This window comes from Dermacentor silvarum, chromosome 6 (assembly GCF_013339745.2).
Source record: "Dermacentor silvarum isolate Dsil-2018 chromosome 6, BIME_Dsil_1.4, whole genome shotgun sequence".
NCBI lineage: Eukaryota > Metazoa > Arthropoda > Arachnida > Ixodida > Ixodidae > Dermacentor > Dermacentor silvarum.
The window spans coordinates 56354111-56366951 of record NC_051159.1 but is presented as its reverse complement, the minus strand read 5'-3'; the positions used below and the strand labels follow the sequence as shown (position 1 = coordinate 56366951).

At 47.2% G+C, this 12841-nt stretch overlaps 1 protein-coding gene across 1 annotated transcript in view; it reads right to left on the bottom strand.

Moving 5' to 3' along the window:
- Positions 1–12841, bottom strand: part of LOC119455036 (uncharacterized) — a 129795-nt gene that overhangs the window by 56266 nt on the left and 60688 nt on the right. The window lies entirely within an intron of this gene.

Genomic DNA, 12841 nt, shown 5'->3' with positions numbered 1-12841 from the left:
TATTCTTGTTATGCATTAATGACCTCCCTAATTCTCTACAGAACTCAAACGTCCTAATGTATGCAGATGACACAGCTTTGTTATTTACAGGAGACACACTCCCTGCACTGCAAACACATGTGATGGCCGAGTTACCAAGAATTTCCTCGTGGTTTTTAGAAAACAAATTAACTTTAAATAGCAATGAGACAAAATATGTTGTTTTTCGATCGAGGAGAAACAATGTTGACACCAGTCAAATAAATATTTGGTTAAATAATAGCCCCATCCAAGAAGTTGATTTGATTAAATATCTGGGCGTAATATTTGACCAACATGTACATTGGGAAGCCCATATTCATAGTGTATGCAAGGAGGTCGCATATGGTTGTTACTCCTTAATAAAAGCAAAACAATATTTCCCTCAGGAAGTACTCAAATCTCTTTACTATGCGTTTTGCCATAGCCATATTAGTTACTGTTTTGAATTATGTGGCGTGACTTACATGACGTACTTACAACCTTTACATAAACTACAGAAAAGGGCTCTGAAAATAATTAGCACTTCAACCTACAACAGTGATACATTGAATGATATTTCAAAACACAACATGTGTTATCGATTAAGGCACTATGTAATCATAAGATCTCAATTTCAGTTAATAATATTTTGTGCGCTAACTTTCCTATTCCTCGAAACGTCTTTTCTTTTCCAACTCGCAGTACTACAGAAGCTTTGAAAGGTAACCACAATTTACCAAAGTGTTATAATGTATATGGCGAAAGGGTAATTGAATTCAATGGCACAAAAATCTGGAATATTTTACCCCTAGAGGTTAAAACCGCACGCAATTTCAAGCAGTGTTGCAAATTCTTTTTTCTTGACAACCAGAATCTCTAACTTACTTGCATCAACTAATTAGGAATATTTCTTAACGTTTCTAGCGTTTTATAAATCAAGACATAATCCAGAATTCTGCACCTGACTTGACTGTTATATTTTGACACTGGACCGGAAACTAGCCTTCCCTGACTATCGGTCCAGATATCTGTGTAATCATGTTAATGTGAAGAAAAAATAAAGCACTTGCACCAAAAAAAAAAAAAAAAACTCTACATTACACCAAGATTATAATTCTTAGAGAAGGTGTTCATAGTAAATTTTGAAGATGACTGCCGTGATGCGGCGATAGAGATCGAAAGGAGAAGGAAGAAAAATGGCACGACGTATAGCATAAAACAGAAAGTGCTTGGTTTAGCGCTCGAGTCTTCACAACGGTAAACTTGCAGTTGACGAGTATTTTTGACTCTGCTAGGGCACAATAGTGATGCCGCAATAACCGTTGTGGCTCTGAAGTTACCCAAAGTCTGTACGGCGAGAAGTCCGCCGCTCAGCAGCACAGTCTTGCAGCTACTGTGCGAGAAGAAACACGACGTTGAAACACACTTTCAGCCTTACATATGTCAGCCACATGAAATAAATGTTTTACTTGGTTCTAACGTTTAGCCGAGATCGGCTAAAGTTCTACTTTGCTACCACTCCGGTGACTTCGAACTTGTCATACATACTTGTCAATTGCATGGTCCTGCATTAATACCGCCTCTGGTGCACCCTAACGTTAAAGAACAGGGGTGCTATGCAGGATGCGCCGAGTTTCTCGTTCACCCGAGTTTTACCCGAGTTTGCTCGATGGCAGTCAGTGAACGAAGATAGCAAGGAACGTTCAATAACAGCAGGCAAAAAGAAATGTCGACATAAAGCCGCGTATGACAACATGAGCGCACCCTGCGCGGCACAGTGCTGCCGGGCTTCAAGCACAGAGGACTGCGCAACAAAACGCGCCAGCGCCGCGTATTGTTATCAACGTATTATCGCAATTTAGCAATACAGTCACTGTCCCGCTGTCTATCTGCACACTTGCCGTGAGCCGCTTGCCACGCCTTTCTCGGGCGCGTCAAGGGCGTGCCTCCTTTTTCGGGCATTATCTTTCTATCCTCCGTCGAATGCGAACAGGGCACATGCGGTGCATTCTTGCACCTATACTTTCCCTCAATCGAATACTTTGAAATACAACAAATAAAATAACCAACATTTTACTTCTTAAAGTATCGGTTTTTTTGTTTTGAATGCTGTAAATTTGTGATGACAAACGGACATATAATGAATTATGAAATTTTGTACTTTTTTTGCCGCGAGTGGCGACAGTGAGACGAAAGCTTACAAGCGGATACATTCTAGAGGGTCACACGCACGAGGGAGTTCATGCGGTGAGCAGTCGCCAGGGGCGCTGCAGTGCTATGTTCGATAAAGTCAGTCATGACAACGATCTGCCCATTCCCTGTCTAATAGGGGAATGGCAACGCAGCGCTGCGGCATGGCTGTTCACCGCAGGTGCTTCACTGCGGCGGCTATTAAGGCCGCCGCTTTACCAACTGAAACGACACTTTAGCCATAGAGACGCTAGCAACGGCTGTCGCTGCAAAATGGCTGTGCGGTATTCTGGGTCCGTAGTGACGCAGCACAATGAAAATGCACCAGTTTATCTGCGTGCGCGAAGTCTCCGCGATGCATTGCGAACACGAGCGTGCTGCCCAGCGACACAGTTCGTCGCTTGTCACCGCTTGCCCATTAAAGGTGCCTCCGTGCGCATGTGCGCAGAATTTGAGTGTGTTGTTCACTCCAATGTGCTTGCCGATTGCCTCTGCTGCTGAGCTAACAGCGATCGCAGATGGTTATCGTAACCACAGCGCAGCAATCACATTTTGGTTGGTGAGGGCTCTTGTGTGCAGTTAGGAAATTAGACTTCGAACGCAGGAAGGTGTTGCAATTGTTTAGTGTGCCGTGCTTGTGATGACAAAATGCCATTGCACTGTGTGTGTTTGCGCTGACCGCCGACCGTGTTTGCTGCACTATATCATTGACAGAGCAGCCATCTCAAATGACAGCTGCGATACGTTGTCGTTGGAAAACACTACGCACTGCTCAAGATCGTCGTCCACCACGGCGCATCGACGCCTTGCAAGCAGCTACAGTGACGTGCGGATAATTATTTGCTGTGCGCTACGTAGCCACAACGCAGGCAATGAACCGTGTTGTGGGGTCATCACAGCCCAAGAAGACATATGCATAAGGCAGCGAAAGTCGACGCTTTTTTTTTTTATATAGTGGTGCTGAGTACATCACCGATGACAGTGCGTTGTGCGTATTTTGTTTCGCCGGTCAAGATTGTTAATGCCTCTCAGTTCCGCACCACGTCGCTGTTGTCGAAAAATAAGTTGGGCGTGGCCCAACCGTGGTGGGCGCGCACAAGAGTTACATGCCTCGCTCGGGGCGTGACCTATGGTTTTGATTGACACGCGAACTCGGGCCAAACTCGTACATCGCGAAACCCCCCTCGAGTTAAACTCGGGAGCATGGCGGCGTCAGCAGCAGCCTGTGTCATCGCATCCAGCGGCGGCAAGCGTCAATATGACCATCTGGACCCGTTCAGCTACATGACCGACGTAGAGTTTCAGCGTCGTTTTTGCCTTTCCAAAACGTCAGTGCGCTGGCTGTGTGACGAGTTAGGCGAACGCTCTTGTCTGCGGAGACTGCGTGGCGGGCATATTATGCTTTCCGAGCACAGACTGATGTGACTAGGCTGCGGAGGAAAAGTTCGTGCGATCGCTTCGGCTCTCTCCTGTTTCAAGCGCTGCTCGTCCACCGCGCCCTAGCCCCAGGCCAGATCCGGCGTCGTCATCGGAGTACTGTGGCACCTGCGAGCACCTGGGGTTCAACCCGGGCCAACCAACCTTCGTAGGTGAAGTGGTCACATTATATTGGAAGACTCAGAATGGAAGCCGGGCTGCCTTCCGATGCAACAGGTGCCGAAATCAGTTTTCGCAGTTACACGGTAAAGCTGCACTGCACGGTCAGAGAGGCGAAGGACGTTACTTCGCCAAAACGGACCGCCTCGGCCGTCCGAACGACCACCTCTCCAGGCGGCAAATGATTTGGCTCACGTACTGCGTGAGCAAAAGCGTAGACATATGGCTGTTGAAGGAGATGACCGGCGACTTGTTTCCTCTATAGGAGCACACCATCGCCGACAGGACGAACTACCCCCGTAAGGTCGCGAGGGACGAGCTGCTGGCGCGACCTCCACTTGGTACCCCGGGTAGATAGCGCAAATTGATGAGTGCCTTCTTCGCGGCGAGCAAAAGTCTACAATCGAGGCCGCGTAATGACGGGCGACAACTTTCCGCCAGCCGCCAAAATTACGGCGATGTTAAAGTTGGGGGCCCATGGGTCTTCGACATGTTCTGCGCGACCATAGGGGTGCTGCGACTTTCAAAGTCGACCGACGAAAGGCGGCGACGCTAGGCGTCATTATTGCAGCCAATGTTCAACCGGGGACCATTATTCATTGTGACGAATTGGCCGCATACAAATGTATCCCAAATTTAGTGGATGCTAACGGGGCTATACCTCAATCCGAATTGGTAGACAGTCAACCAAAGCGTGAACTTTGCGGACCGCATCACGGGCGTTCACACGCAAAAAAAAAGAAAGTTATTGTCAAAAAGCGAAGCGCTCCCTCGTCAGCGATGGGTACAGGGTAACTGCACCGATGCTGGAGTCCCACCTGGGATGCATGTGGTGGCAGTCAACATCCACGTGCGCTGCAAAGACCCTTTCGTGCGTTTGTTAGAAGCCACGGATCGCTCGGGCTAGCCACTACAAAGACTATTTCCTGCGGTTGTTAGAAGCCATCGCTCGACGCTTGCCAGTATGGAGGTGTATCGCAAAGTAAAAGAAAATAAAGCGTAGTTTTCTGACCCTTGCATGTCTGCTTTCCGGCATTCCTGTGTGCTTACACGGTACGCGCGCGGAAAACCACTTATGCGCTAGCCGACGCTCACTTCGTCTTGTAGCTGGATGCGCGCGCTACTCGCAGCTTTTCTTTAGCGCGAGCAACGAGCGATCTGTTAAAAGCCCAGTGTGAAAACCAGGCGCACACCAATCTCTGCTCGGAAATGGGAACGCAAGCACGTAGCGAGCCGCACCAATCCAATCTAGAGCAAAGGAGCAACGAGCGATCTGTTGGAAACCCAGTGAGAAAAGCAAGCGCACACCAATCGGTGCTCGGAAATGCTAGAGCAAGCACGTATCGAGCCGTGCCAATGGAATCCAGAAAAAAAAGAGGGGGGCGAGCGTCCCCTCGTGGCATAACGCGAAACGTATTTAAATACATATTAGTCTAATACACATTCCGTGTACATCGTGGAAACATTAAAATGCTTACAACCCACGTTAATGTGACTAATATTATTGTACTAAATGAATTTATTTTATAACTTGCTTGTGCCTGTAATGCACTCGGTGGAACGACAAACAAGTGAAAGAAGGCGCGACCATGCACCGACCGTATGATCACGTGAGCCCCAGTTTGTCGACCGCCCATATGGCAACGCCCAAGGGATAATAGCCTCCCAGAGTGAATCTAGATTAACCAATGAAACTGGAGGCGTGCCGATGGACAAACTTCGTCTTGTTATCATTTGTTGTTTGATCTTAGGGCGTCGCCAGAGCTCGTGAAGATCCCGAGTTTCGCCAAACTCGGGGCATCCTGCATAGCACCCCAGGTCGTCAACTGCATGAGTGGCTATGTCAATCCTGTGATAGCGACAGCCTGTGAAAAGAGGGTGAAAATTGTAAGAGCGGGCGACAAAATTGCATCCACAGGACAATGCGACAACAGAAACAGGCCAATGATCGAGATTCCTTATATTCATGGGGCGTCCCATCGCTTCAAGAAGGCGGCGTCCAGGAATTGAGTAAATGTCGTCTTATCTGCGAAGAACAAGGTGAGTGAAATTCACTCGCTTGTTTAAAGGCTCGAGTAAAGGAAATAAAAGCCGTAACAATAGATAACTGCAATGCAAGAGACGACATTCGGTTTGCGTCAATCGCCAAAGGGGTGGTCTACCAGATTCCGTTCTCATGTGACAAATCGTACGCAGACCAGACTGACCGATGGCTCAACATCAGCCTTCGCGAGAACTTTGGTTCTCTGAAGGGGGCTTCATATTCAAATCTGGTGTTGCAATGCCAACAGCGTGCCGGCCAACCCGGGGCGCTATAACGTAAAATGATTCCAGTGAGTGAGTGAGAACTTTATTTAGGTCCTGAGGAAACTGCTTTGATTCCAATTTCTGCAATCAGTCTTCACGATTGGTCAAAACATTTTCAGGTCAATTCCAACTTCGCCTGTCTGTCACGCGATGTCAAGAAAGCCGCGATAGCTCCCCATCTGATATAACGTGTACACACTGATTATGCACGATTAAATCGCACAAAATTAAAATATTCATTCCTGATTCAACGCCTTTTTACCATTAGCCCTCTGCTATTGGTCCAATGTTTTCTGGCTACGCCCACTTCGCCGGTCTGTCACGCGACCTCACAAAACCGCGAAAACTCATCACGTCAAAGTGACGTGTACGCGAAAAAAATAGTTTATTATGCCGAAAAAAACTGATAATTTTTCTGAATAGCCAAAGACTGCCCCGTTCCTATAGGAATAGAAGATGGCTGCCCGCCGATCACTGAGGCCCTCGCTACTCGTACCTGCCGGCTTGTTGTTATCGTTATCATGCCAGTGTTGATTTTTCTCTCTGTTGGTTGTTCTTAAAAGTGCGCCTGCGCTGTACAACGCTACGCTTTATAAATGTTAAAATGCTTCAATTTTCATAGCTTTCAAGCTTTTTGTTTGTTTGCTTTGATGTGATCGCTGGGGTACGATGAGAATATAAGCTATGTGTTTTTGAAATAATTCTGGTTTCATGTCAGCGGCTGTCAGGGCCAGTTCTTCTCTCAGTACTCTCTTTCTTGGGCGCTTCGTGATTCTACTTTATACGAATCCATTCAACTCACCACACTTGACAGTAAGTCGAATTTGTTAGAAAAGTTTCCCGTTCCAGGCTAAATTAGAAGCGGTGCTAATAATTACTGAATCCTGGTTTGAATGCGAATAGCATTATTTGCCTACTTCAGCTGTTATGAGTCTATCTACTTATCTGTCTGTCTGTCTGTCTGTCTGTCTGTCTGTCTGTCTGTCTGTCTGTCTGTCTGTCTGTCTGTCTGTCTGTCTGTCTGTCTGTCTGTCTGTCTGTCTGTCTGTCTGTCTGTCTGTCTGTCTGTCTGTCTGTCTGTCTGTCTGTCTGTCTGTCTGTCTGTCTGTCTGTCTGTCTGTCGTCTGTCTGTCTGTCTGTCTGTCTGTCTGTCTGTCTGCTGTCTGTCTGTCTGTCTGTCTGTCTGCTTCTGTCGTCTGTCTGCTGTCTGTCTGTCTGTCTGTCTGTCTGTCTGTCTGTCTGTCTGTCTGTCGTCTGTCTGTCTGTCTGTCTGTCTGTCTGTCTGTCTGTCTGTCTGTCTGTCTGTCTGTCTGTCTGTCTGTCTGTCTGTCTGTCTGTCTGTCTGTCTGTCTGTCTGTCTGTCTGTCTGTCTGTCGTCTGTCTGTCTGTCTGTCTGTCTGTCTGTCTGTCTGTCTGTCTGTCTGTCTGTCTGTCTGTCTGTCTGTCTGTCTGTCTGTCTGTCTGTCTGTCTGTCTGTCTGTCGTCTGTCTGTCTGTCTGTCTGTCTGTCTGTCTGTCTGTCTGTCTGTCTGTCTGTCTGTCTGTCTGTCTGTCTGTCTGTCTGTCTGTCTGTCTGTCTGTCTGTCTGTCTGTCTGTCTGTCTGTCTGTCTGTCTGTCTGTCTGTCTGTCTGTCTGTCTGTCTGTCTGTCTGTCTGTCTGTCTGTCTGTCTGTCTGTCTGTCTGTCTGTCTGTCTGTCTGTCTGTCTGTCTGTCTGTCTGTCTGTCTGTCTGTCTGTCTGTCTGTCTGTCTGTCTGTCTGTCTGTCTGTCTGTCTGTCTGTCTGTCTGTCTGTCTGTCTGTCTGTCTGTCTGTCTGTCTGTCTGTCTGTCTGTCTGTCTGTCTGTCTGTCTGTCTGTCTGTCTGTCTGTCTGTCTGTGTCTGTCTGTCTGTCTGTCTGTCTGTCTGTCTGTCTGTCTGTCTGTCTGTCTGTCTGTCTGTCTGTCTGTCTGTCTGTCTGTCTGTCTGTCTGTCTGTCTGTCTGTCTGTCTGTCTGTCTGTCTGTCTGTCTGTTAGTTGGTTAGCGGGCTGGTTGGTTAGCGGGTTGGATTGGTTGGTTGGTGGGTCGCTCGGTCTGGCGGGCGGTCGGTCGGTCGGTCGGTCGGTGGGTGGTCAGTCGGTCCTGATTGTAATGCCTTCGAGGTCCTTCCATCGTCGTAGTTCTAGCTTCGTGATCTTACTCGTCATCGTCACGTGTTCTGCTCCAAACTCAGTGCCCCAAGTTGCCTAATAGTTTGGGCCTCTAAGTATGTGCTCGTGGTCGTGATGCAGTCGTGGCCGTTGCGTCGTCATCATTCCAGATTTGCCATCCGACTCTCGTCGTGCCGCCATCGCGCCGTTGTCATCGCAGATTCGTTATGTCATCGTCGTCTCGTTGTCGTTTTATCGTTGTCACGTCTCAAGTAGAGTCATCCCATTTTCGTCATGCTCTCGTCGTTATTCCGCCTTCGTCATTGCTTCGTAACCGTACAGTAGCCAATAGGTCGTGATTATGCCACCCATGTCAGGCCATCGTAATCAGGCATTCGCTAGCATTCATCCGTTGCTAGACCTTCATCGTCATGCCGTCAAGTTCTTGTTATTGTAGTCACACCAGCTTCATGATCCGACTTTCTTCTTGTCATCTTCATCAAGCCAACGTCGTCGTACAGTTTTCATCTTACGGTCACAGTTACGCCATTGTTATCATACACTCGTCATCATTCCATTGTCTTCGTGCCGTTGTCACGCCATCGTCGTAATTGCGTCGTCTTCATGCAGTCGTCAACATGCATTCGTTGTGGTACCTTCACTGTGTTGCCATGCGGTCTTTACATCGTCGTCATTGTGAAATCGACATCTGACTCTGATTAAGCCGTCGTCAGGACCCGTCGTCCTCACACAGTCATCATCATATCACTGCCATCATTTTATTGGCGTCCGGCTGTCGTTTCACCATCGTCATCACTTCAGTAACGTCACCCATATGTTGTCAACCCTTCGTCGTCATACTACCTTTGTCAATTCATCGACGTCATTTCTTGCTGGTCATTCTATCGTAATCATGCCATCATGATTCATCGTGATTATGTCGTCATTGCCATGCTATCTTCGTCATTGCATTGCCATCAGACAGAAGCTATCATGCAACGCTTGTCATACCATCGTCTTCATGACCCCGTGGTCGCGTCATCGTCGGCATTCCAGTTTCTTCATCTGGTTGTCGTCATACCGTCCTCGTCAGGCCACCGTCATCCTACAGGCGTAGTCATCTCCATGTCCTCATGTCGTCCTCGTTACACTGTCGTCGTTACGCCATAGTTATACACGCGCCAAGTGTCAAACAGACCAGTCCTTTAGGGGGAAATTTTAAAGTTAGGTGAGTTCATTACAGACATTGGAAACTGTTATTGCAACGGCTTGTCTGAAACGACTTCACTACACGTTCGGTTATCTTTCTTCAAAGTCGCAAAGGTCTGCTGCCATATCTTGTGCTCGGCCTGTGCGAATGCCTTCTACACCTGGCGCAGTTAGAGCTCGTGCAAGCAGTCATCACATATTACTTTCTTTCTTACATTCTTTCTTTCTCTCATTCCTTCTATTCACTTGTGTTTCTTCCGCAACGTAGGGTAGGATAATTTCCCAGTAAATATATTTGTCTTCTCTCCTTCTTCTGTCTGTTTGGCTAAGTAAACTCTTAACAGAGAGAAATGCTGTGGAGCTGGAAAAGAAAATTTGGCAGAATCCTTGAGTAATTATTCTAATGAAATTGGAAAAGAAACATACTCCAAATATTTTTGCACCTTTAGGCGCGTTCGTTTGTCCCATCTTTACGCCCACCTTTACGGCTATAAATAATGTGGCGCACGACAGGCAGACAGTAGTAAATGTGCGATGAGGAACAGCGCATTACAGATACATGTAATAACTTTAATTATCTGGTGTGCTAAAAATATGTAACACGCGTATTTGATAGGGATATCTACGAATGTTTGTTTATAGCACTTTTCGTGTCGCCTGTCGCCGCTGTCGTCAGCTTTTGGGCACAAAAAGTTGGCAAGCAAGAAAATTGCATTTGTCCCCACCTACGACTCAATGCAACCCCTTAAATTTGAGGGTGTGAGCTATGGGAACACCAAGCACCTTTTATACGCACTAAAAGGTGTCAGAATGTTTAACTTGCAGTAATGGACACCGTGCTCGACAGGGCTAACATTGCGGTACATATAAGGGTTAGTAGAGTAGTTACCCCCAAAAAATTTTACTACCTCCACTTCTGCACACTTTAAAATACGCCTTGCGGCCAACAGGTGACCCAGAGAGGCTGTGCTTCTCGTCTGTTGCTGGCCGCAGCCAACATAGTGGAACACTGGCCTTTTCCTGCGACCTTTGTACAAGTGGAACCATAAAGGCTATTCTGGACACCGCGAAACTGCCACCGTGTGTCCTTTTGTGCCAATCAGGAGGCGCAGCAACCCCGACACCCAATCAGAGACTACAAAATGGCGAATTTGCCAACATGACAGGACTTTAAAGAATTGCAGCCTAAACTAACAAGCACGCTAACTATTCGATGGATCATGGCTCCTTCCTCAAGTTGCTAGCGGTCACCCTGACCACGCAACAACGACTAGAACCTCGCCAATGCAGTGCACCGCACACGGTTGCAATCCTAAGAAAAGTGTGAGTGAGAATGCATAGGCGAAAGCTCCTGATTTTATGCGCTAACTTGAAACGCCGTGAATGTGTAACATTTTCACCTTGATGAGTTCCATTTTTTTTCTGTTCTTGGTATTAAATGCGGTTACATCGCTCATGAAATGCTGCTTCACTGCACACTTTTTGTTAAAAACGTGTGAACCGACGGCATTTTGCAATCAACACACTATTACGGTGCGCTCCGAAATTGGAGCTTTTGTTCTCGCCGCACTGACAACTGACATGACCGATCATATTGAGAACCGAGGCGTCGTACAGATAGCACCGGTTTCGCCTCGAATACTAGAATCGGCACACGCGAAAAAAGAATTTAAAAGCGCTCAAAGGAGGCAGCGGTTATAAATACGCCGGTAAATATTAGTAGCAAGGCTTTGTTTGGACAAGAGCCCCATAATAGAAATAACAGTGGTCACTGTCAACAAAATTCACTTATTGTATGGTTTTGCGTGCCCCAACCACAATCATATCATGAGGCACGCCGTTCTAGGGGGCTCTGTAATAAGTTTGACCACCTGGGGTTCTTTATACCGTGCTCCCAATGCATGCTAAATGAAATTTTTTTGTATTCCGCCCTCATCGAAATGCGGCCGCCGCAGCCAGCATCAAACCAGCGACCTCAAACTACAAGGCATAACGCTATATCCACTGGACTACAGCTGCGGGTAAGGGCGGGGCCTTTGTAGTATTAAAGTCAAGGAAACGATGGAAACAGTTGGACAACAACGCTGGTTTCCTGTGTTCTTTGTCATGGCGCTAGTACCTAGCGACATTATGTTGTTGTTGTTGCCTCAAAACATGTTTCTCAAACAGCACAACGGAAGTCATTCTCAGGCAACCGCAAGTTCAGGTGTCTCCGAAACCGTGAGAATAATAAAAATCCGTCTAATATGAGGTAACGGCTCAAGTTAAGAGTGGTATGGGATAGATATGATATAGGAGCATAAGTTTAGTTAACGAAAGGGCCAATTAACCGTCAGATCTTTCTCATCATTATGATAAATACCTATCATTAGCAACGGCTCGAGCGTCGTCGTCGTCGTCTTCCACAGTTAGCTCCCCGCAACCGCGCGAATGCGGTCGTACCACTGCTCACGCGTTCGTCGCCTTCTTCCACAGCTAGTGCCATTGCCGCTCATCATTCCAGCGTAGAATTTCACTTATCTTCTGTCGTCGCAAGCAATGGGGAACCCGCGTTTACGAGGGTGTGAGCCATTCATTGTTCATGTCCTAAAACGCGCTCCGCCGGCGCATTAGAACACGTTGTCAGTTGCTCCTCCGGGTGTGGTAGGAGAAGGACGTCCGTTAACCTAAAGTTTAGGTTCTATCGCCATTAAAGACACTCGAAGAGAACAATATTCACCCAAAGATCTTTTTATTAAAAGCGAGCGCCTTTCTTACATGTACATTGATGTTTATAGGCCGGAACAGGCAGAGGTGATCCTTGGGGTATACTACCACGGAACGGGCGACTTGAACAGTTACGCCGGGCAGCGCTTTGAACCGCAACTTCTGCGTGTTCGTTCGTGAAGCAATCACGAAGTTCCTGCTGTTGGTGGTGGGCGTCATCTTCAGTGCATGGTGTACGTCTTCTTCATCACACTGCCTTCGACAGTGCGCAGATCCAGAATAGATTTTTACTTTCCAAGCTCTTGGTCGCCACTGTCCAAGCAGTTGCAAACAATTCAGTGGCGTGTCGTGAAGTTGGCCTCTGCCCAATCAGCACAAACTTCATTAATTTTTACCGTGCAGTCTGCGGTCGTCACCTACACTGGGTCCATCTACCTCCTTTTATCCTAGGCAAGTTTTGTCTCTACACTATTGCTCTGTTTAGAAAACTATACCGTTTGGCGAAGAAAGCGAGTTTCATTCATTGCGGAATATTGTCCCTGGGGGCGTTCTTTTCTTACATTGTGTTTAACCCAGTTCAACCACCTTGACTATTAACTGTGAGACAGTTTCTTTTATTTCCATACACCGATATCAAGTAGTGATTTATGGCAAAGTTCACAAGGTGAGGAGGCGGCAGCATTTGTATGATATGAGTTCTGTCAGC